This window comes from Lissotriton vulgaris, chromosome 5 (genome assembly GCF_964263255.1).
Source record: "Lissotriton vulgaris chromosome 5, aLisVul1.2, whole genome shotgun sequence".
Lineage (NCBI taxonomy): Eukaryota > Metazoa > Chordata > Amphibia > Caudata > Salamandridae > Lissotriton > Lissotriton vulgaris.
In genome coordinates this window covers 1,018,156,149-1,018,180,749 of record NC_141693.1, presented here as the reverse complement: position 1 = coordinate 1,018,180,749, position 24,601 = coordinate 1,018,156,149, and the positions used below count along the sequence as shown (strand labels likewise).

At 44.8% G+C, this 24,601-nt stretch overlaps 1 protein-coding gene across 2 annotated transcripts in view; it reads left to right on the top strand.

The window, feature by feature from the left end:
* The window catches only part of LCOR (ligand dependent nuclear receptor corepressor), a 317,352-nt gene that overhangs the window by 35,268 nt on the left and 257,483 nt on the right, over positions 1–24,601 (top strand). For both annotated transcript variants that reach the window (XM_086922634.1, XM_086922633.1), the window contains exon 2: positions 11,237–11,368. The gene's annotated coding sequence lies outside the window, so the exon portion shown is untranslated. The remainder of the gene's footprint in view (positions 1–11,236; positions 11,369–24,601) is intronic.

The window sequence follows — 24,601 nt, the reverse complement described above, 5'->3', positions numbered from 1 at the left end:
CCGTGTGTGATAATCTAGTTTTGTTTAGTAGTCTTCACGGTACTGGCATCTATTCTGTTGTTTTGTGATTGAGAGGCTTGGCCTTACTGTGGGAAGCCCACACCCAGTGTTGTTTTTCCCCCCTCCGTCCAATCGGCACTTGCCGTGTCGGACCGGGGAGCATAGGCGGGTAGCTACTGACAAGGATTGTGAACAATAAACGGTCAGGAAGCTTTTGCACAATGTTAAACTAAAGTTACCAGCACGAGCACCACAATGTTGGAGCTACGGCAGTCAGTCTATGGACCCCGTGTCCGCCCTTCCTGTGGTTTTGTAGTCTTAGGGCTTCAACAACTAGCCCGCTCACCCCCGTAATATTCTCTGAGCCGGAAGTCATGGCGTGCTGACCGCGCCCTCCGCCCCCTCCGTACAATCGGCACTTGCCGTGCCGGCGGATAGCTACTGCCAAGGATTGTGAACAATAAATGGTGAGGAAGCTTTTGCACAATTGTAATTAAAAATACAGCAGTGAATATTTTTTTTAAACGAAAGTTACCAGCGCGAGCACCACGATGTTAGAGCTACAGCAGTCCGAGTGTAAGACCTCGGTCGTGTTCTTTCAGAAACATAAAGTGCTGCCTTCAAATGCGGTTTGATGCTTGCTGTACTGTATGTGCCAACCTTCAGCCCCACGAAAGCGAAAATGAGTAAGTTACTTTAGTAAGAATGTTTTTGGCGTATACACTATATAACCACATAGTCCTTACCATTACAATATCCACTCCAGGAGTCATACTGGATCCAGAGATTCTTTTCAGCAGCACTCCTGCTTTCTGGTAGGTGGAGACATGTGCTTGCTCCATACAGTCAGGAAATGGAGCAGAGCTTCATACTTCAAGGACCTCCTGATACTAAAGTCCCACCGCACAACACGGAGCCAGCTCATCACATCAGCCAAAACAAAGTACAGTACCAACAGCGTCCATGAAGTTATCAACAGTAGAAGAGCACTTCAAGGCAACCAAGCGCTGCATCAACCTGGACCTTCCTACAGATACTCCTACACTTAAACAAATGTTCACTAAATGCGGCTTAACTCTATCGACCTTCACTCCCCTACCATCCATTGTCAAGAACATGGGGATAAAAACAATCTACATTCAGTTAAAAGATTACATCAATGACACTTGCTGGATTTCTTGGCTGCCCTCGGCACAGTCAACAATCCCACCCACATACACACCCTGGAGACTCGACTAGGATTCACCCACAATGTCTTTCACTGGTTATCCTCTTACCTTTACAACAGACACAAGTTTTTTTCACATGGGCATCTACAGATCCGAAAAGAACCCGATCACCTGTGGAGTCCCCCAGAGGTTCCATACCATCTTTTGTTTATCATCTTGCAATCTTCAGCCCGTTACATTTAGCCACTTGATACTCCACTCACAAAAAATGTCATCAAGATTCACATATATGCTGACGATGATAAACTCTGCTTTAAAGACGCCTCTGCTTTTAGACATCCAACACCTCAAACACTGCTGGCACATCAACCAGAGTTGGATGTCCTGCTCCTACCTGAAGGTGAACTGTACGAATATAGAATTCCTGTAACTTGCTAAGATGTGCAAACCAGATATGGTGCACACTTTTCTCTGATAAGAACCTTAACGAATTAAAACCCCAACTTTAACTGAATGCCAAACTCAAATGGATTAACCCTGAACTGGTTCTTCCAGAAAGTGACTTCAGACCTGCTGAACGGAGTACTCTAGCATCTTTGATGAGCCTCCCAAATTGCAGTCTGGCACCCATTAGGGGCAGCTAATCTAATCCTGGGCCTGAAGAAATATGATCACATCACGCCTATACCCTGATCCTACTCTACCTCTCTGCAGCCTTCAACACCGCCTCCAACCGCACACTCACCGCCAGACTCCACGACACTGGCATACAGGGAACCGCCCTCGACTGGCTCCGCTCCTTTTTTCACTGGCAGAACCTAAAGAATCAGACTTCCACTCTTTCTCTCCAAACCCATAGAGATCAATTTCGGAGTACCCCAAGGATCATCGCTCAGCCCTACGCTCTTCAACATCTACATGGCACAGACTCAGCATAGTATCCTATGGCGATGACACCCAGCTCATCCTCTCCCTCACCAAGGACCCCATCACAACCAGACTCTGCTTCCAGGAAGGTATGAAGGACATTGTGGCCTGGGTGAGAAGCAGCTGCCTGAAGCTCAACTTGGAGAAGACAGAAGTCCTTGGACCCTCCCCCTCTGCATGGGACTACACATGATGGCCCACGGCCCTCTGCAGCCCTCCCAACCCTACGGACCACGCTCGGAACCTCCATCATACTAGACTCTTCCCTCTTCATGACCTGACAAATCAACACAGTCTCCTCCACCTGTTCCAACATCCTCTGCATCCTACGCAAGATCTTCAAATGGACCCCCTACCCGAATCAAGAAAGACCATCACCCACGCACTCATACCAGCAGACTAGACTAAAGGAACGCCCTCTACCCGGGATCAACAAATCTCTATTATTCCGCGATCTGGTGGTTGGGTCCGGATTCGTAGTCTTTTTTTCTCTTTTTTTTTTTGTAGCCCAGGTGGGCGTCGACGTCCCACCATTTGGTGCACCTTCGTGACGTCGGCACGCTTCCTGCGGAAGCTCCCACCCTTGGGCGCCATCTTCGGATTCTTTTTTCTTTTCTCTTTTGTGGTGAATCCATGGCTATGTGTATTAAACTTTCCTTCAACGTAAACTTCTTCACGTATATTTGTCTTAGTTAAACGTTCCTATCTTACTCCATGTCCTTCCACCTTCTCCAGCCTCATCTTTCTGGCGGAGGTGGGTGGGTTCGCTAGTGAATCCAGAAAGATCTTCAAGCTGAAGACTTTTAGTGAGAAGTGAAGTGGTCCTGGAACCAGGCCTTGGTCCAGACCTACAACCTGGAGTGGGACCGGTGCTGTGTCCACAACTTCTTATGCTCAGTGATGTACAACTTTGCCTGGTCTCTGATCACCTTTGGGTGCATGGGAGGACATTTGTGTTACAACCTTGAGTGAATACCAGAGCCCAGGCCCCAAAGTCTCACTGTGGTTTGGTTTGGTGGGGTGAGGGTGTGTCTGACTGGCATTTACGTGCCGCAGCCTCTCCGTGGCTTAGTCTGTAGTTTTTGCAATGCACTTATTTCCTAGCACAGTGATTGGAAAACTATTTGGAAACTTCAAAGATCGAAAAAAGATGGGAGCAGAGCTCCAAGTTCCTTTTGGGTGGTGCGGAAAGTAAGGAAGGAACTGATGTCAGCATGAAAGGTTGGTGCCTATATTCAGCTCTACTCATTTCCAAGGCCGTACATAGCCAGTGTGAAGCTGCACAACGCCATCTACTGCCAAGTTGGATACCTGTTGAAAAATTCTGAGGATCCCGCCTGGTGCCAGAGGAAGATATTCTAAAGATGAAGAATTTGTGATTAGATGTATCCATCAGAATTCCTTTTATCACCTGGCGTTTTGAACGAGGCAAGCTAGATCTCACCATTCTGAGGAAACACTTTAAGTGCTGGTAGCTCTATGGTGCATGGGCCAACAATGTGGGCAATCACTGCTCTCTCATTATGGCTTAAGAGTATGGCAGACCCAGGGCTGGAACTGGAGGGGGCGGGGAATTGTGCTGGGCTACTAAATTGCTGTGGCATATTAGGAACAAGAAAAGTTCAAAGAGTACTGATCTATCAGTGCACACGTATACCACCCTTCTCTGGGTGTAGACAGCATATTGCTAGCCTCCAATCTTGTAATGAAATCAAAACAAACGGTTATAGGAATAATATTCTTACAGTGGTAGACCTAGGCTTGCCATGTGGTAATAATGGTAATGCGAAATGTGTATTGACTAATTCTCTAGTAGTGAGATCTGTAAGTCGTTGCAAATTGAAAGTGCTTTCTTTCAAGTCAACTTCTGCAGTTGTCATGGAATACTTTGTTCTCGGTTAAATGCGCACTTTAAATAGTGCGTCCTCATAGTGTGAAAGGGTGCAACCTTTAGTGAAACTGTGTAACCTTTAGTGAAACTGTGTAATAGTTTGCAGTAATAATCACTGGCAACAAATGTTAACTTCCTCTGAGCAAGATAAAAATATGTAGGTCGTTTTCTGTATAAAATACTGTTATCAAATAATCAACGGTGAGTTACTTGTCTTCTAGAAACACTGTTTCCATTGCGGTAGTTGAGAATGCACTTTTTAAACAATTCACGAAGTATTTACGTTTTCCTTTGGAAGAATGTGTTTGCCTACAGCAGCTGTTAACCTATAAGAGTGGAACAAACATTAATGAAGATTGTATTTCATTTCCAAATAAATCCCTCACATCTAGCCTCCCAATTGCCACTACGATAGATTGTTTTAATCTGTGGTATTTTGTTCGCTGTATTGAATGCTGGTGAAGGATAAATGTTTCTGGAAATTGGATTTTTTACACTGTGTGGAAAGTGTAGCCATAGTCTTAATGTGAGCCATGATTGAGGTCCAATAAAGTCCAAACAATTTCGCCTGTAAAGACAGACTGGTTTCAATGAGGAATCGGTATTTCTTCTTGGTGAAATTCGCAGTGAGGAGTGGCTGTAGTTCCCTGAATTGAAGCACTAAGATTCAGAATGTCTTTCATTGGAAAAAAAAATGTCCCTGGGAAAGAGTTGCTGGAGAAGTGTGTTCAGCTCGTTTGTAGTCGTACAATCCAAATACATAAGAAATGTTTCTTGATAAATAAATAAAATTAGAAAATAGTTTTAATGAGTATCCCGATGTCTTAATCTCTAGACACCTGTCCATTGCTTCGAGTTGCAGTACACTTTGTAACAGATTGTTGTTCACACACTGAACAAAATGCCCAAAAGTCTTCCGGATATCTGTACAGCTGTAACAGCTCAGCTAATATTTTTAGGTCGAAGGCCGCAGTCTTAGGCCGGAGATTTAATGATTCTTAGTAGCGCTGTAGGTCCCGCCTTCCTGCCCCGTCTCTCCTCCATTGGCTGGCTGGCTTCCTAAACGGAGGCCAGCCATTGGAGGAGAGATGCGTCACTCCAAACAAGCCCCGTCTTTTTCGGATTCGGGGGCGTAATTTTTGCTGTTCTTTAGACAGTGACATCATGCGTCACTCAAAACAGCAAAACCACGCCCCTGATTCCGAAAAATTTGCAGCCATTTTCCTTTCCCCGCAGTGAAGGTGAGACTCGAGCCTCTGCCCCCGTTTGTGCCGTGCATTTGCCCCGCTCCTTGGCGATTTTCGGGTCCCCTGGCAGGTGCCCACCCTGCCAGGGACATCGCCATTTAATTTAAGGCCGGTGCCCACCCAGCATTGCCAAAGACTTTACCGCCGGGCCCGGGATTCACACACGCTGCACCCGCCTTCCTGCCCGCCTTCCTGCTCGGGCTGCGCTGCTATTGGCGGACCCCTGAGGCAGGAAGACAGGCAAACGGAGAGAGGACGGAGGCCGGCCTACAAGCAAGCCGGAAGTTCCGCCGCGGAGGAGAAGGAGCCAGCCGCCGTCCCATCTGTGAGCAAAGGGCTGGTCTGTGAAGAAAAGCTGCACTTCACTCAGAGGCGGCAGTGTGCGCAGCACTGTCTCTGTGGGAGAGCTGTGTTGTGTCCCAAGCTGAGGCGTGCACCGGACCTCTCCATCTCCAGGCGGGTACAGCAGATACTGTGCACGGGACCTGCCCCCCCCCCCCCCCCCCCCGGCCGGCCGGATAGCTGTGCAGCAGTCCCGGCGCAGACCTGTGCAGCAGAGAGCAGAGTGCACGGAAGCAGTCCCGGTGGAGAGCTGTGCAGCAAAGCAGCGGCATGCCCCTCTCAGCCTCCTGCTGACCATGGACAGGGCTGCGCCGCCGAGGTTCGACTGACTGTAAGGGTAACGCTCTGAAAGTTGTCTCCGTCCTGGCCATCCAACTCTCACGGCTCCCTCTCCCACTACCCTGACCTGCTTGACACTCTCTGATTTTGTTTTTTTATTTTTTTCCCCCATCGCTGAAACCCCCATTTTGATCTCGGTGCAGCTCTATTCCTGCCCTTCGGCATCTCCTGTTGCAGTTCTGGGAGATGTACACTGCTCTGCCTGTGCATTCGTCCCTGCCCTTGTGCTCCTCACCCTTGCCCTTCAGCTTCTCAAGCGGTTTGTGGTGGGAGCCATGCCCTGCTGTGCCAGTGTACCTCATTCCTCACCTACCCTCTCACCTTTGGCCTTCCGCACCTCTGTAAGCGCGCTGCAGCCTTGGAGCGCTGCTTTTTAGTTTTCGCCTGCAGAGCGCTTGCAAAATCTCTTGTCATTAAAAAGAAAAATATTAAAACAGGTTTACAGCCCACCCATTAGTTACAATTGGTTATATGTGCGGTCACTCCCATACAGTTTGCGGTTGGTGGCAAGTGTCCTCCCACTAGCCACATGATTCTTAAGGTACATTGATTTAGTTAGGTTCTAACACTCCATAAGCGTGCATGTGTTTCCCGACTGTCTTCCCTCTACCAGCTCACCCTTTCCATGACACTTCCTGCACCCAGAGCATCTTCCACCCGCATCGTTGCTTACACCAACCTCCACGCACACTCTTAAACACCAAGTAAACCTTGGTAAACCCGTAGACCACGTGGCGCCCACAAAGTAAGTAGCAGGCAGGAAAGGGATCGCCTTGGTAAGTCCTAAAATCTTTAATCTGCAGCCCGCCCCGGTTTGTAAGAAAGCATGCTCCCTTTCCTTGCATACTCTATGCTAGCGATAAATGTGCCATCTGTTGCACTGCACAGGTATGCGCTAGATCCATGCTGTGAGGAGAACCGCACACAATGCGGTATTAATTCTAGTACGGTATTTCGTGGAATTGAAAAATGAAACATTCTCTTATTTGAGTATCAGAATGTTGGCAAGCATGAGGTGGAACACTCTTGATGTCATTGGACACTGAACAGATTATTCTGTGCCTTTTTTTTAGGACTTTTGCCTCATTTTGCTTACTCCGTCCTCCGAAGTTTCCCAACGCCCCCATTGAGAGTAACGCCAGACACCATGAAGTATCTTGACAGTTTATATGCAATTTAGACTCCCCCACAACTAGGAGTGTCAGGCAGTTGCTGGACATGTGTTTAAGATGCCGAACATTGTTGTGAATCACGCAGGCACCAATCTACTACCGAACATGGGACTATCATTACACAACACAGCATCGGTGTGCTTTAGAGTCGCATGAGGATGCTCAATACTCCCAACATTTCCCTCTTTTTTTTTTTTTCCTTCAAACTATTTTGAAGTAACAAAGGCACCTGTTATTGTCTTAATTTTTTACAAGTACATGAATAGGCAGTACATTTCACCCCCCTTACCCCACTCTTCTGTCTATTCACACTCACGCCATGTGCCCAGTGGGTCCAGAGAACCGCACGTTTCTGGGGCTCGCTCCACAGCAGACCCGCAAAGTAATCTGGTTTTTTTAAGCAGGTCCGTCATATGGCACTACTTGGCATATCCTCTTAGGTGTTGAGAGGGAGTGACTTTGCTAAGATGGGGAGCTAACGGTGTTTTCCAACGTAAGGAGTTCTTCTCGCAATGGCTGCCATGTGTCACAAGGTCTACATGCTATTGGTTGTCAGTTAGCGTATAGCTCACAGTTAGTGTTACAGTGGATTAGGCTGTTAAGCCTTGCTTTTTGTGTAGGAGAGTGCTTGCTGCCTCAAAGCGGCGTGAGGTTTTAGAGATGTCATGTACATAACCTAAGAGCGCTCGTTCTGGTGAGGGTGTGATTATGATGTGAGTCATGTGTGACAGCTCTGCAAATATGACCATCCAGTATTGTTCATCCTATCTCGGCTCCACGTCATACGTGCTAAGTCCACAAGCGGTGTGTAGCATTTGGTGCATGTGTCTCTCACTACCTCACTCTTTCTATCTCACTAACTCACTCTCTCTTTCACGACCTCTCTCTCTATCTCACTACATCACAACATCACTCTATGCTTATATCTCACTACCTCACAACATCCCTCTCCCTCACTACCTCACTCTTTCACTACCTCACTCTCTTATCTCACTACCTCACTCTCTATCTACCTCACTCTCTCTCACTACCTCACTCTCCCTCTATTTCAATACCTCACTCTCTCTCTGCTAATGCAATAGGTATCACATATGCAAAAAAAAGCTAATGCCAATAGAAATGGCAATGCCATTTATTTAGGGATACAAAAAAGATTACAAAAATAATGAGCAATACCAATAGCTCTACCTATAATATTGCCAAGACCATTGCATTGTAAATGCTTGTTAGATCCTGACTCTCAGGCAGCGCAACTGTCTACTTGCAAATGACCTAATGTGCACTCAGTGGGCTTGTAGCCTGCAGTTGCCTTCTATTGCCTTTTTTGTCACTCTTATTTGCTTGTTTCTTATTTGATGGCGTTTCTTCTCTTGTGTTTGTCCCTTCTCTATAGCCTCGATCGTCTTTTTTTTTTCCGACTTGTATCTTTCCACTGCTCACTTTTAGGGGACTACTTTTTCTTTGTCTATGGCACTCTCATGAGGTGATGTCTTCCAGCTGTCTCCCTTTTTTGCTTCTCCCATGCCAGATTCTGCCCTCACATGGTGTCTCCCTCTGATGTGCTTCTACTCCCCCAGCGCCATCTTTCTCTTGTGCTTCTCCCCACAAGTGTTGCTCTCGCCCTCTCTGCTGCTCACTCTCTCGTGCTTTGTACCTTGTCAAACTCCCCCTGTGTGGTGATCTCTCCCATTGTGTGCTTCTCCCCGCCTGGTGTTTGCACTTGAGTTTTCGGCCTCTGCCTCCGCTCACTACTCCACCTTCCCGCCTGAGCCCCTCCCCTGCTCCTCCATTGTCCCTCACCTGACGCGACTCACTCTTCAACCTGCTCCTCCATTATCCCCAACCCTGTGGTCCTTTTTTATTTTTATCATGAGCTTTTGTGCTAAAAAGTCATTTTATTTAATGATCCAAGAAAAAAACAGAAGGAAAATTGCACACATATTCTGTAGTTGCACAAATGTGGTGATGCACACCCGACCCTGAAGAATGCTGCGGTCGGCAATAGCGGTTGCTTCATTGTGCCTTTTTGGGCTGTTGCTTTCTGTTGTCTCCAGGCCCTCTGATATTGGAAGTCGGCACCCTCCAGCCAGTGATGAGTTCCACCGGGGTAAGCAGGCTATATACTTTTAGCACTTGAACCCCCAAGTTCTTGAAGCTTAACAAGAAAATAGTCATTTACTTTATCATGGAGAGAAGGTCTTGTTCAAGCAATACAAGACTGTCCTTGATACTTTACCCTTGATAGTCCTACGACAGGCAGCAAGGAATTACTCAATGCAAATAGCGAGTACATTTGTTCCAGGCTGGTAGTGGATCATACTGTACTTAAGGGGTAAACTCTCATCTATTAGGACCAGAATTGCTACCCTGTTCCTTCCTTCCCGATTTTTCTTCAATGTGATCCAGTATCTGTTCCAGAAATAAGCTTTCACCATATAAGCCTATTCCACTGCCCTTTGTGCCAATAAAGCCAACATGATGGTTCCTCAATGCATGAACAGCCTTTTGCTTGCTGAAGGCTTGATTAGAGTTCTTCCCAGTTACTAAAGACCAGCTTAAAAGCTTTGTCCCCCATTTGATCATGGCCTTGTGAAGTGCCTGGTTTGAGTGTTCCGTTTTTGCTCTACAGTGTAAACACATTGGTGGGTTTGCTCCGGTAGCTATTTGCATCCTGTAAGACCTTGGAGCTCACCTTACATTCTCACCCTGACCCTTTGAAGTCTTCCTTTTTAGGTCAAAACGTACCGGACAGCCCAGCTGTCTGGTTCTGAAAGACTTCTGGAGGACATGCTGGAAGCTTACATAGGAATGCACGCCACCTATTCCTTACCCTTGCATTTGTTTGTCATTCACTTTATTTTCTATTCTCTGACTTAATTTATTTGGCCCACCCAACTTGTGTTTGTTCTTCCGTGCAGCATACCCTCTTTACTTCTCCCTGACTGGCTGTTTCCATGCCTCCACCAGTGTTTGCTTTTTGGAAACCATCTTTTCTTTTTTTTGTGTGAAGCACTCCGGGTGAGGACACATGGTTTTAACCTGTTTGGTGTTTCTCCGCCAACCCCCCCCCGCCCCCACGCTTTCCTGTCTTCCATGTTCCTTTGTTTGCTATTCATGCTTCTACCTCACCTTCAGATTATATAGATGTGTTTCTGCGTCTGACTGTGAGATGTATTTGGACCAGGGGAGATGGTGTATTTCGAGGTAAGTATCTGATGGTTGATCTTCAGTATTTTGTGATGCTTCCTCCAGAGATGTGCTTTTGAAGTGTTGTGATGTTCCTCTAAGATGCAGTCCACACGCAATAACTTCAACACTTGCTGAGCCCCAGGATCCACTGAATACCGAACGTTTAAAGTATATTCCACTCTGAATATTTACAGAAGCATATATGTTTTCTTTCTTGAGTTGCAATTGCACTTTATGTTGGTGCTTTGCTATCTGGCAGCGTGCATGAGAGAAGAAACACTAGCCATGTACAGTAAGGGAAGAAATATTCAACTCGCATTAAGAAGTAGTGCGCTGTGTGGAAGCAGCTATTATACGAAGTTTCATGGCAGAAGCCTATTCTGTGCGATAAGGCGCTTTTCTCCTTAGCCACGGATTGAGGGTTCGAGGACCTTCTGGGGTGGAAGAAAGATATATTTTTGCTGTTATGTATATCTACTTTTGTCGAGGTCTTCTCTCTTAAGCACATTAGGACTGAAGTGTGATTGAGTAATTATCAAATTGCGTAAACTCTGCCATCTTAAACTTTAATATCCACATCAGGCGGTATTTTACAGGGTTAGCTATTTGTTTCATACATGACTAGTAGTGATTTACATATGAGAGTGGGTCAAACATTTTGTATGGCTAGACAGGAATTGCGACTACAGGCTTCTAAATATTCCATGTAGCCCAGTGCCCTAACTGGCTTCCTAAGCTGAGGATTGTGGGCTCGATTCCCATTTGGGATGGAAGAAAGATGTGTTTGCTATTGAGTATCCAGTTTTGCCGTACCGTACCATACCATACCATACTATACATCTATGTTTTTAGGTAAGGCTTTTGCCTACAAAATGAGAATTGTGGTGCACATGTAAGAAGTACAATATTCGTATTTTTATTATGATATTAATTTGCATTCCTTGATGTATTACTTTCTAGAGCACTTGGTAGGTCTGAATGAACCGAATTAGGAATCTGGAGAAGAAGCTCTTCATCGACAAGAGCAAGCAAAAATCATTTGACTGGAAAAGCAGGCAGAAAAATTCCTCAATGCTTTCTTCTACAAAAAAGGTTAGTAGTGGTCGAAGTGTGTAACATGTAGAGAATAACGTTGATAATGTTTGCACTGAAATGCTTCACACTTAACGAAGTAAACAATATAGTAATGCCCGCCACACGTACATCTTACAGAATGCTTACGAAATTTCAGCAGTTTCTTCCCAACTTCTCTGTTTATCCCTCACTATCTGGCGAATGTCTTCATTTACAAAATTGTCTTTACAGCTTATGCTTCATGCTGAAGTAACTTAAAATGTTCAAAAGTTATTTTGAAGAAGTTTCTCTTTATTCAATTTTTGCCTATTCCTCGCACCCACATGTTCGAAGTGTTCAAGCCATTCATTAAATGTAATCTCTGCACAGGTGCTGTAACCATTATTGTATGGCTGCATCCTGCTTGCTTGTCCTTTACTGTTCTCGAATAAAGTGTTTTCATAGCAGTAGGTTTTTTTCTTATGCAACCCAAGGAATGAGAAGTGAACATCACTGATAAAGCCTTTAGGGCTCATAAATTGCTAGCTACTTGATAGCAAGACTCTCCAGCCGGCCATTCAAGAAAAGCACTTCTTTGGGAGAGCTGCATCACAGTTTTGTGAAATGGAAGCATTTCGCTCCAAATATGTTCCTTTACTTGGTGTGGGCTATACCCGCCCTGCTGAGTTTATTCTACTGACTGTGAGACCACCTTTTAACCAGTCTTCTTGGTCAAAACTGAGAACAGAAAGGGGTCCCTTACTCATCTAGCTTATTACTAAAATGCTGGGTATGATGCAGAGCCTGATCGTTTCTCCTCGCGAGAATTTGTGGTCCTGCAAATTGCTTTGAGGCATTTATTTAGCAAAATTCCACTCCAAATTGATGGTTTTAGGGGGCTGCTGGCTTCCTCAGTGCAAATGGTCTCATTGGTTAGGTTCAGGATTTGTTGTACTCCGTTACATGCTGTGCAGCTCCGTTCTCTGGAAAGGAATCAAACTTTTCAGGTGAGATTGTACATAGATAGGTGGAATAATGAGAGAGCTTCTCTTGGTAGGTGTACTTTTCCTTCCTGAAATGTAGCGTGTCTAACATCGCATATTCTTCTGAATTTGACAGGGCAGTGAATGAGCTCATTTAATATTATCTCATAGTAGGGAGGACTATGTCCAAATCAGTATGTAACTTAAAAGTTATGTTAAGACTTCCTATCAACAACCCAAAGCTACTGCCAGAATATGTTCCTGTCTGCCACAAAGATGCTCTGAATTCACGAGCTATCATGGCTGATGAGGGCTGAAAGCCCAAAACCGGTCCTAGGATGCTTGTTTCCAGTCCAGGGAAGGCCTGGCCTGGCAGTTCGGGCTGGACTGTTCCCATTGGGTGCAGGGTCAAGACTAGTTTGAATATGGCTTGGTGCAAACTGGAAGGCATGGTGAGCAAAAAACGATGGATTTAGGCCCAGGTCTCTGAACTGGGGTGAATGTATGACATTGTTCTGCATTCTGTCCATCAAATGTTCTTTTTGCATCCGAATTGTCAAGCAGGCAGGTTAAGCAGATCCCCATGTACTCTGTTTCTCCTTCAGAAAGAGTTGTCCTCTCTTTTGATGACTCCTTTTGTTTACAGGTGCTTTGGTAAAGTGGGGTAGTGAGTTGTATGCCTTTGCCTTTCTCTAATCTTAAATTCTTTATTGAGTAAGTAGTTCAGCAATGAACTTTAGATTTGCTCGAATGTAATTTTGTATTTTCATCCACACTTAAGACTTTCATGCAAGTAGAAGGAGGTTTGTTAGCCCTGTATGTAAGCTGTAAGAAGACGCTACATAAGAATGTGTCATAGTACAATGATGTGTGTGAGACCTTATTCCAATTTATATAGAAAGGTGGTCAGGTAGGCTTGAAGTAAAGAAAGTGTTTGATTTTTGCATTCACAATGTTAAACCGGACTATTTTACTTTCCGGCTGAGACACTATAAACATGTAAATATATGGGAAAAGCAGACTCGATGTAGGACTGTGATAGATGCACCGTTTTATGCAAGTAACCCATTGTATGTGCTATGAAGACGTTTTACCTTTTACTACTATGTGGCTTTAAGAGGAACATTGCAATAAGACCTGCTCCTCCAATGTTTTCTCTATGCATTCATTTTTCACTTGTTACATCTGATGCCAGGCTTAGGAGTGCAGTTCTTTGAAACAGCTCCTTGTAAACCTGCCAGCACGTTCCTCTCTATCCAACCCGTCCGAAGAAGATGCCTCTTTGAACGTCTGGCTCTATACTGAGGTATAGACAGTGGCGTAATACAGGTCCCCGCAGTGCGGGGGCCCCGAGCCGCAGGGGCCCCCTCATCACAGTACACTGGCCCAAGAGCTGCTGATTAAATCATAAGCAAGAGTCCCTCCAGGTACCTTGCAGTGGGACCCCCTCAAGTTTCGTTAAACCACTGAGTGTAGGATTATTTTTTACAGCAAATGTGCAGCCATATTTTCTCCTGTTCAAGGTATTTGCCTTCCTGGATCTAAGTCCACTAAAGGGGAACAGTTTCTTCCTTTGGCAAATACCATCGAGATCTAATTAAATCTTGAAACAATTTGAATTGAAGAGCCATGGAGTCCCAGTCCTTTTAAAGACATAATTTCTTTATGTCCACAATTTTGCTCTGATAGCCTTGAGAAAAACCTTGCATGACTGTGCCATTCAGGGTGAAACCTGTTTTGGCTAAATACCACTTCTGACCATACTGTTGAATTATGAACAATGTGAACAAGCATCTTAAACAACTAAGCTGTGCAACTTTGTGCCCATACTTGCATTCAAATTAAACTTAATTTCAGGGAACTGGGCCATGCCAATTGTGGGTGTATACATTGACACCCACATACTAGGCTTCTCCTAACTAAATGGCAAATTTGTAGGTGTTATCTAAGTCCGAGTCCCTTTTCTTTCTGAAGTAATCTCTTGATACATAGTAGAATTTGAGATGCTCCATAATTGAATATTTCACATACTAGTTTTGGCAGTTTAAGAATCTTCTGATGAAGAAAATGGCATTTAAGAATCTTCTGATGAAGAAAAATGGAATTTTCTAAAATAACTTATTCGCCTCAATCAGGTTTTACATCTCAGCCAGTGTGGTGGTTGGACCTTAAGCCTTCCCTATAATCTTTAAATTACATGGTTATTGCAGTATGATTCATTAAAAAAAATAATTAAAGCACCGATTAAGTCGGAGGACCAGTAGCTAAAAACAAGTCTGTGACACAAGTGAACTCATGCTCTTCATATATTGAAGAAATTGTGCATTCATCTGACTTTGACAATCACAAACGAGATTTTTCTTCTTAAATGAAGGATGCCAAATCTCATTTGGTGAAGAATCTACAAAGGAGTCTGTGACCTTCTGGCTAGGGATAGATCTGTGGAACACACTCTTTTTTCTAAAGGACAGAGATATAGATCAGAGACTGAGAAGGGGTTAGATGTGACCTGGGAGATAAATTGGTGTTTCTAAACTTTCCCCATCAGTAAAGCAGTTGTACCACCATCTCAGACAATTTTGTAAGAAATTGTTTACAGCTAAGTTGCATAAGACCACCCTGATGAGAGAAAATAAATGGATGTCTCCTCCATGTTGAATAAACCATCAAGTCACTCTGCTCCTAACCAATCAGTTTTTCTTATCACTGTGCATCCTTGTTTATATGCGTTGTCAATGATTGCTGTGGATAGAAGTATACATACATTTTGAAGCGAATTTAGGATGTTGTTGATAAAGCCCTTGTCGATAAAGTAATTATTGCAAGCAAAAAGAAAATATTAACACTTTAGATTTACTTAAACCGCTATCATCTGAAGTGAGGTAGTATCTAAAAATACTCTGGATGAAGGATATTCCTTTTTCAGTCAGATGATCTTAAGTAATTCAAAATTAATTCCATGCTTATTGCTACGCTACAAAAATGAAAAGCCATTATTACTTCACGTTTTTGTACATTGCATTGTAGCAGCTAATTAGTTGAACAGGGACAATCCCGTTAAACAAAGAGCTACAAATTAAGAGTTAATCTGGCAAGAATTTGTGGTGAATTGATTAAAATATCACAACTATGTAGATTAATTCATTAGCAAACATTTAACACTTTTATATCATTTATTTTCCCCCAGAGTGCCATTTAATTAATTGATAGGTGTACCTTAAATAAAATAAAAGTAGTGAGTGCTACCTTGTATTCAGAAAAGAAACCTAAATGGACTGTAATTAAGAGGAATACTCCATATGGATTCGTTTAAATGAAAGCCAAAGAGTCTTGTAAGAAAAGCTATAACTAGCATTAGACATGTATGTATAATTTTTTCTAAGGTAATTTTTAAAATACATGTACGTGGTTGTTGGCAACACTTAAGTTCTTTGACCAGTATTCAGTGTAGAAATGGGTGTAAAAACTTAAAAAAGAAATTAAGAGTGAGTGTAAATAAGGTTGCATACAATTATTTCATAAGTAATTACATCTGTTCAAAACTAAAATGGCTGACTGTTTCATTACCAGTTTTAGAAATTGGCAGTGTCTTCCTTGTGGCTTCTGTTAAGGTGGCTTCGGCAGTTTATTGACATGCTTGGATAGTCTCTAAGTTCCTTTTTTATTAAATACTGGCTTTTCTCAATTCTTTGGGTGGTTGCAACACATTAAAGCAAAACAGTCTTGTTATACATTTTCTAGTTTTAACAAAGTAGAAGATTGGGTTGGTATTACCATTTGGGGAGCAAATGGAAAACCATTTTAAAGTTTGCAGGAATACAAATACTTGCGCTACTAGAAAAACAAGCTAGTCAGTTTCTGCTTTTCCGGCTTGTGCTGCGTCCTTTCCCTTCAGTCAACAGTGTATAACATTGTGTACTGTACTGAGAGCTTCCCAGTATGATTATTTTTTTAAATTTATTTGTAAAAAAGATCTTTGTTCAGTTTGCACAGCTCTACTGAACACTACTTCACCCAAAGTGATATTGACCTTTGATTCTCTGTCATTATCTCAACTAGTGGTTTCATCTAGACTAGACGCTCTGCAGCACCATCTAGGAGAGACATCTGATTGTGAATGTGAAATCTGCTCTTTGCTCTGAAATTGGGATGAAATCTGTTGTAAAGAGCTGCCCTCTTATAGAGGTGCGAGTGCCTTAACGATACGGCTGGTTATTCACTACAAATCGAGATTGAGAGGTATAAAACGTAACAGAAGAATGTTGTGCATTGATCTGTAAAATGAAGTTTGAATCACATCAGGTATTTGTTACTTTAGTATTTCCAGAATATGTAAGAAACACGTTAGTGATGGATTCCTTACAATAGAATTACAGCCATGCATCAGACTGCATCGGGAAAGTTTTCACCAGCAGTACCCCTGCACGTCGGAAGGTGGCGTGGGTCTGCTCCGCGTTAGTCGTCGCGGTCGCCTGGATGACTCCGCCGCAGGTACTTGGACGCCGCCCTCGTGCGCTGACGTTAGTTCTTTTTCCGCGCCAGCAAGTGCAGATCCGGGAAGAACAAGTACCCCCAGTCTCTTTTTGACTGAGTTTTTGAGATTTTCTCAATTTTTCAAGTCTATCGACTCCTGGAGCCGAATAGGGATGCCCGGTTTTAAGTCCTGCGGAGCCTGTCGTCGCATGATGTCTGTGTCCAACCCCCACAACATGTCTCTACTGCCTGGAACGTGACCATGACCCTAGGTCATGCTCCGACTGGTGGGCCATGGCGCCGAAGAAGCCCGGCAGTCGGCTCCGCACCATTCCAGGTCCCGGTCGAGGAGGAAGTCGAGAGACCGGTCGCAGGGCCTCCATCACCATTTTTAGAGTTCCAAGTCCTCGCACTTGGGGTCAGGTAAGTCGAGGCGCGCGAAAAAAAGTTGTTGAAGCGTCCTTGTTCTCAAACTTCCCCTCGTCGGTCACGCGACTCGGTTGAGGATGCAGGCGGTTCCACCCCTACGGCTGCTGCGAGCCTGCGCAGTCGACCCTGGTCTACCCACCCTGTCCGGGAGCGACTCTGGCCCAGGTGCAAGACTTTCTTGCAGCCATGGCTGCCATTTTTGGGCCGTCGTCCCCAGCCAGTGTGCCTTTAGAGCCCCGCGGGCACAACTGGGTGGCCTTGCCCTGTGCTGCCGACCGCTTCGCCCGGGCGCCGTCAACGACTTTGACCCCGGTGATGCAGGACCCCCCAAGATCCAGGCCTGGATCCCGGTCGACGCCAGTTGACCTCATGACTCCTCTGATCTGCGTTGACTCTCCCGGTACTGCCTGGGATGTTGTCCGGTCCCTCGGACGACGTCGGCCCCGGTTTCAGCCCTGAACTGAACATGACGCCGGTCCGGCTTCATTCGACACTGATGGAAGATTTCTATCCCTATGTTAAGCCTCCATCTTTTCGACCTGTTCCTCAGGCCATGGAGGAAGGGGAGGACTGGGTGGGGTCTGAGGACCCTCTCACACAGCAGTGTGAGTTGGATCAGGACTGGGCAGAAGAGTTAGGAGATGCCAGTGGTCTTGACCAATCGCCTGACCTTGGCTTCCTGTCTCCTCTGTCTGTGGCTTCGGAGGAGGGAGCGATCTATAGTGTGGTTTTGGATAGGGCAGCCGAGGCCCTTGACCTCTAACTCCCTACGGTGGCCCTGAAGACTAACTTCCTCCCTTAAGTGCTCCAGCCGGCAGTAAGCTCTTACGAGCCTGCCTTTCAATGAAACACTCACTGACATTCTTAAGGGCACTTGGTCCAGGCTCACCACAGGGGCTCCTGTGGATAGGAACGTGGCCAGACGCTACCTCCCGGCCCTGGGTTCCCTGCCTTTCTGTCCACCCACCCCACCCCGAGAGTCTGGTTATCCCGGCCTCTACTTCCCAGAGCGCATTCCCTTACCCCCCCAAGAAGCCGGAGCAGTTTTTTAAGAAACTGTTTTCTCTGCCAGCTTAGTGCTGTGGTCGGTGAACACCGCATGCCTCTTGGGCCGTTATTCCCACTCTGTGTGCGATACGGTTGAGCGAGTGCTACCTCCGTGTCCGGAGGAGGCCCGGACAGTGCTCTCCCAGGCTTTTGCTGAGGGGAGGGATGCAGCGAAGTTCACCATACGGTGTGGACTGGACACCAAAGACCTGCTAGGCAGATCGATTTCCACAACGGTGGCGCTCCGCTGCCACTCCTGTCTGCGGTCCACTGGCTTTTCGGGGGGTGTCCAAAACACCCTTATGGACATGCCCTTTGATGGCAGTCTCCTTTTTGTCGACAAAGCAGATCATGCACTGGAGTGCTTTAAGGACTCCTGGGCTACGGCCAAGTCCTTGGGCCTTTCCACCATGCGAATGGCCACTTCGTCCTTTTGTCCCTTTCGTGGCCACAGAAGGGGTGCCCCGTACGTTCGTTCATCCACAAGCTAACATCGAGGTGGCCACTGACGTGGGCCTTGCCGTGGCGGGGCTGGGGGCCAGCGAGCAGGTCAGTCCACCTCCACCCGCAGCATCCGCCTCAAAACCTTCCTAGTCAGAGCTTTTAGGCCCATCAAACGCCAGTGGGCAGCAGGATTTGCCATCACTTCTCCCACTGGCGCACCATCACTTCGGACAGTTGGGTGCTGCAAATTGTCGGAAGGGGCTACTCCCTCCCCTTAGAGACTACCCCTCCAGCCATGCCACCCCAGTACCACTGAATGTCGGGGGACAATCTGCAGCTTCTTGTAACGACTGGATTCTCGGACCAGATAGAATCCGCTCACCAAGACACCACTAACCCAGCCGAAACGTAACCACCTCCCTCCTTAGGACCTATTTACAACAGGTATCTGTATTCCTACCTAAGGATGGGGAATTAGCAATATACAAGCTTAGATCTTCTAAAATACCACACTCATACAATATGGTCTCGCGACCACATGAGCCCAGACCAATCTACCCTAAGGCAGTTCTGATTACTTACTGTTAAACACTGACTACAACCAGTGCTCACTCAAGCCACAATCCTGTGGGTATAGGCACTGTATCCTCCCAGTGCTCTCATTATTACACAAGCCACAATCCTGTGGGTATACACATCGACTACGGTCAATGCTCTCATTAACACCGCTTTCCCTAGAGGCGATCTCACTAAACACCGTTTCCCTCCGGTGCTCTCATTAACGCCGCTTTACCATGACGATCACTTTCCTATGAATACCCTCAGCTCTCCATGTTGGGGAATCTCTTACTATCCACTAGAAGTACAATACTACAATATTATGGATCACACAAGAATGGCCAAATTACACATGACTTATTCCTTATTTCAAGAGCTTCTCTCCCCCTCATTATTCAGTTACCATTTACCTGGACGGGAATTGCATCTGTTCACATAACAGTATCTGACTAGAAGAAAGGCTAACTTTACCATAAGATAATAAAACATGCACACTTGTTTTACTAAGAACTGGGGTATCTTTATTCATTAATGATATCAACAATATAATACTGCACTATAACATATAGCCTGAAAAGGAAAAGGAAAGGTTAGAATGTGTGTGCACACTAATAAGAAAGGGTCGACGTCACCTTATGACTATGAAGTCTGGACTCCGCAGTCATCTGGGTTCCCTTCTCGTCTGTGCCTTGGCTCGTCTTAGGATCACACCTCTGCAGTCACGGATACACGTCTGCACCGCTTGCTCTGTCTCCTCCGTTTCCCTCCAAGTCACTGGAACCTTCCTCTTATTCTCTATCTCATCAGCTACTCTCTTGCTGTTCTGCTCTACTCCTCTCTCCTATCAATCACAAACTATCTTCACTTTTCAGCTTCGATCTTATAAATCAGTTTCTACCATTCTAGTATTCGTTCTCTCGACTAACTGCTTCACTCTGTATGCTCTGATCTTAATGTCAAAGCTCGCCAGCTGCTCCAACTAAAATAACTTCAATCTTTCTAAGAGTATTAGCTTCTCGGTCTTTCTTGGACTTCAAGATGGCGACTGTCTGCCTCGAAATAATTAATTGCATTGATGCTAACGACTAGCTGCCGCCTACGAACTGACTGACTCACTACCTCATGTTCTCGCTAATATGGAAGCTTGTTCCTGCATGGAAAGTTACGGCCAGTAACCTGCCGCCCACCAAATTCTTGTACCTCCCCGTACCAAGGACACGTTCTCGGCCGGCCGGCCTGATGTTATGTCTTCGACACGAAGAAAAATACAGTCTTTCGATAAGGGCCAGCCTGAGCCGGTTCTCTCCAAGCGAACAACACCTCATAACTAAAACATTACATTTGACCTAGAAGCATCTCAAGCTGCCGGGGCAGGAAGAAAGATGGAGTCTCTCCCGTTTGAGGCCTACAAGGCCCGAAGTAAGCATAACTCCATCAGAAATATACTAGCACTCTTATAAAAGGACGGATTACTACTAATACTAAGGAATCTATCCCTTAACATAGATTTATAAGCCCTAAAATGAAGGGAAGGGTAGGGGATTGCATTAAACGCCTTGTAAATAGGCCCTGTCTAAGGTTCTAATCCTCCTATTAGAATGATAGCAGACTAAAGTCAACTTCAATCACCTCCACTCAAGAAAAGGGGCAAAAAGTCGGTCAGAACACTTCACCCTTGACTTTAGGCTACTAATCATTCGCTAAATGGAACTAACATCCGTAGAGGAATAATATGAAACCAAACTAACTGATCTATTTCTAGTACCACATCTACAGGTCTGCAGTAAGGAAGGGATGCACTGAATAAAACAGCAAATAGCTACTAAAATGCAAATAGTAATCAGGATACCCCCTAATATCTGTCGTAAAGAATGTAAATCAGGTAACCAATTAAAGAGCCAGTCCAACCAGCCTTGGTCAATGTGTTTTCTAACTTCTTTGGTCAAGTCATGAAGTTTGTCAATATGAGCCTGAATGGATCTAGTATGGTCTGATAGATTGAAACAGCAAAGGCCCTCAAAGTCAGAACAGTCATCTCCATGTTTGAGCAAAAGATAGTCAATGGCAGCCCGGTTCTGCAAAATAGCTCTGCGTTCACCTTGGGCGTCCAGTAACATGTCAGATAAAATTGTAGAAGTATGATTGATAGATTTAACCATCCAACAGGCCACCTTCCCAATGGACTTTGCATTATAGACTGCTAAAGCAGGGACACCCACAATTGAAAAAGCTAAACTAAGATATTCAGAAAATAAATGTAGTGAAGAATCACAATTGTCATGTAACATTACAGCATCACGAACAACACGGGAATGCATATTATGATGTGAAGAAAACATCAATAAGCTCAGTCTAGTGATGGCACAAGGTCCTCCAGAAATGTTTGCGGGAATGTAAGGCCAGGATGCATTACCACAAGAGAAAAGCCATCCAGAAGGTAACAGCATTGTACGATAATGGCTAGGGGTAACTACTAAACTCTTACAGGTCATATTATTTTTAACAGAAGTACATAATTTCGGTGTTCTTCGGGAACACAAAGTTCGTTCATGAGCTGTAAAGGAAGTAGCGCCTTTCAATTTTAAACACACACATTCAGTAATAGCATTGGGATCACAGGTAAGGAAAAAACATAAATCACCCTGTCCGATATTATACATGATTATTTGGGAATGAATCGGGGGTGTTGGATCTGAAAGTACAGTACATAAAGGACAATATTCGTGCGTAGCAAAATCTCCAAGGATAATATTAGGACGGGCATTTGATATATTAAAAGTACGGGCTAAAGTCTCCAACGAAGCAGGAGAGCAACCAAACAGGTCGCTAGTATATCGGTCATCGAATGCATCGGTGTTAAACAGAAATGTGGAGAATTGGTTACTCTCCGAGCTAAGGTGGTCCAAAGATTAGATGAGGAATCCCACGCAGCAAAGGAACGCGGTACTCGGGTTATCGAATCAACCAAAGTCTGTGGGTTCCCTCCTTTCCCGACGTAATAGGCCAAAAGGAGTCCAACGCCGGCACATCCTGCAACAGCAGTCCAAAGAGTGATCTGAAAGAAAATCAAATACAGGCATTATTCATTCTCGTAAATAACATTTGTCAGCCGGGACAGCTTCCCAGCTATCTTTCCCTGGTCTCATGACGAGTATTGTATTATCTGTATTATCATGACCAGTTGCAATAACTTCAGCTTGTTCAGGGGGATTTTTAGGCGATTGCACCCACACTCTTGCTCCTGGATTATCTGTGGAGCCAAAACCTTTTTGTCCTCGTACAGTTAAAGTTGGGGCAGTGCCTTTCTGAATCTCACCACTGAAAACAGGCATGATTAGCAACTGAGCAACTCGGTCAGTTTTATGAATCGATAAATCAACTTCACTGCTATTCAGCAGGATACCTTAATCTCTCCCTGATAATCACCGTCAATGACTCCTTCGAGTACTTGAATGCCTTTTAAGGCCAGGCTCGATCTAGGGGCAATCAGTCCAAAATTTCCAGTTGGTATACAAACACCAACACCAGTTTCAATGATAACTCGATCTCTGCTTTTTATGATAGTGTCATTCATGGCATGCAGATCTAAGCCTGCGGAACCTGGGGTCGCTCTGCATGGAGCTAATGCTTCAGGGGAAATTTCCCAATACCTTAGTGTTGTCAATTGTGTTTTGGTTTCGCATCAATAGCTGGAGGAAATAAACGCATTAATGGAGATTCAGCATTCAAAAAGGGACGATTATTCAAAATCAACAGTGCCTGAAACAAATATTCTCTCCACTTTTTATATTTATTGTCAGTTAATTTACGCAATTGATCTTTTAGCAAACCATTCATTCTTTCTAGAAGGCCTGCCCTGCCGCCAGTGGATAATACGGTATATGAAATACCCATTCAATGTTATTTTCCACACAAAATTCCTGCACCAATCTTCCTTTGAAGTGGGATGCATTATCAGATTGAATTTGAATTGGAACACCATAATAGAGCATAATCAATTCCAATGTTTTAATGGTATTTACCTGAGTAGCTCGATTACAGGGAAAGGCCACCAAAAGCCCACTGTATGTATCAACGATGGTGCAAATATATTGGCAATTTTTACTCATAGGGAGTGGACCAATATAATCAATGCCAAATTTGAGCGGGTAATTTTCCTCGGTGTAAATGTCCTTTAACGATTTGGGGTACTTTTCGCTGTCTAGAATGTTGACAGATAGGACAATGCAATATTGTATCTTTAATCAAATTTAAAGGAATATAAATTCCTCGGTCAGCAGCCCACCTGCTAGTGGCTCTCTCTCCAAAATGTCCTGCTTTCTGGTGGGCCCATTTCGCCAATCCCGCCAAATCAGAATCTTGCATGTCCACCACTGCCTCAGCAATTTTAGATTTCTCATCTGCAATGTTATGAAAGAATTTGTCAAGGGAATCTATTGGTGTATGAGCATCCACATGAAAGATTGTAACAGTACTTTGTGGGAGCATCTCCCAAATTTCTTGCCATAATTATTTACCCCAAAGTTCTTTAGAATGCAGTTCCCAATTATGAGAATGCCAAGTCGGTAACCAAACTGCCAGTCCATTAGCAGTGGACCAGGAATCTGTAAAAAGATGACATGTACCAGGTAACTCTTGTTTTAAAACTTGGTAAACCGCATATAATTCAGCAAATTGACTACTCTTTCCTTCACCAGTTGTACTCAGCAATTTTTGTGTGATGGGATTATAGGACACTGCTTTCCAATGCCTCTTCTCTCCTATGTACCTCGCTGAACCATCCGTAAACCACACATGGTTTCTATCCTCCGCGGACAGATCATCAAATGGCTTACCCCATTTAACAGGGGATTCCTGTACTACAGGTACGGAGCAATCACTCTCAGTCTCAAGCGATGGCGCCTGCGCCACTTGCTCATGTAATGATGCTACACCTTTCGGTCCCACACGTGCCCTGTCTTGTATATACCATTTCCACTTAATCACACTCGCCTCTTGAGCATGTCCGATTCGATGAGTTTTCGGCGAACTCAAAACCCATTGCATAATAGGAATCTCAGGTCTCAGAATCACATCATGCCCCAAAGTCAATTGCTCAGTTTCCACCAGAGCCCAATAACATGCAAGTAATTGTTTCTCAAAAGGTGTATAACGCTCACCAGCATCAGGTAACTTTTTAGTCCAAAAACCTAATGGTACTTTATTTCTGCCTTGTTTTTGCCACAAGCTCCAATTTGCATTAAGACCTTGCACGGACACATTCAGATCCACATCACCGTCACGCACAGGCCACAAATCCAAAGCATACTGAATTGCTTCTTTTGCCAAATCAAACGCA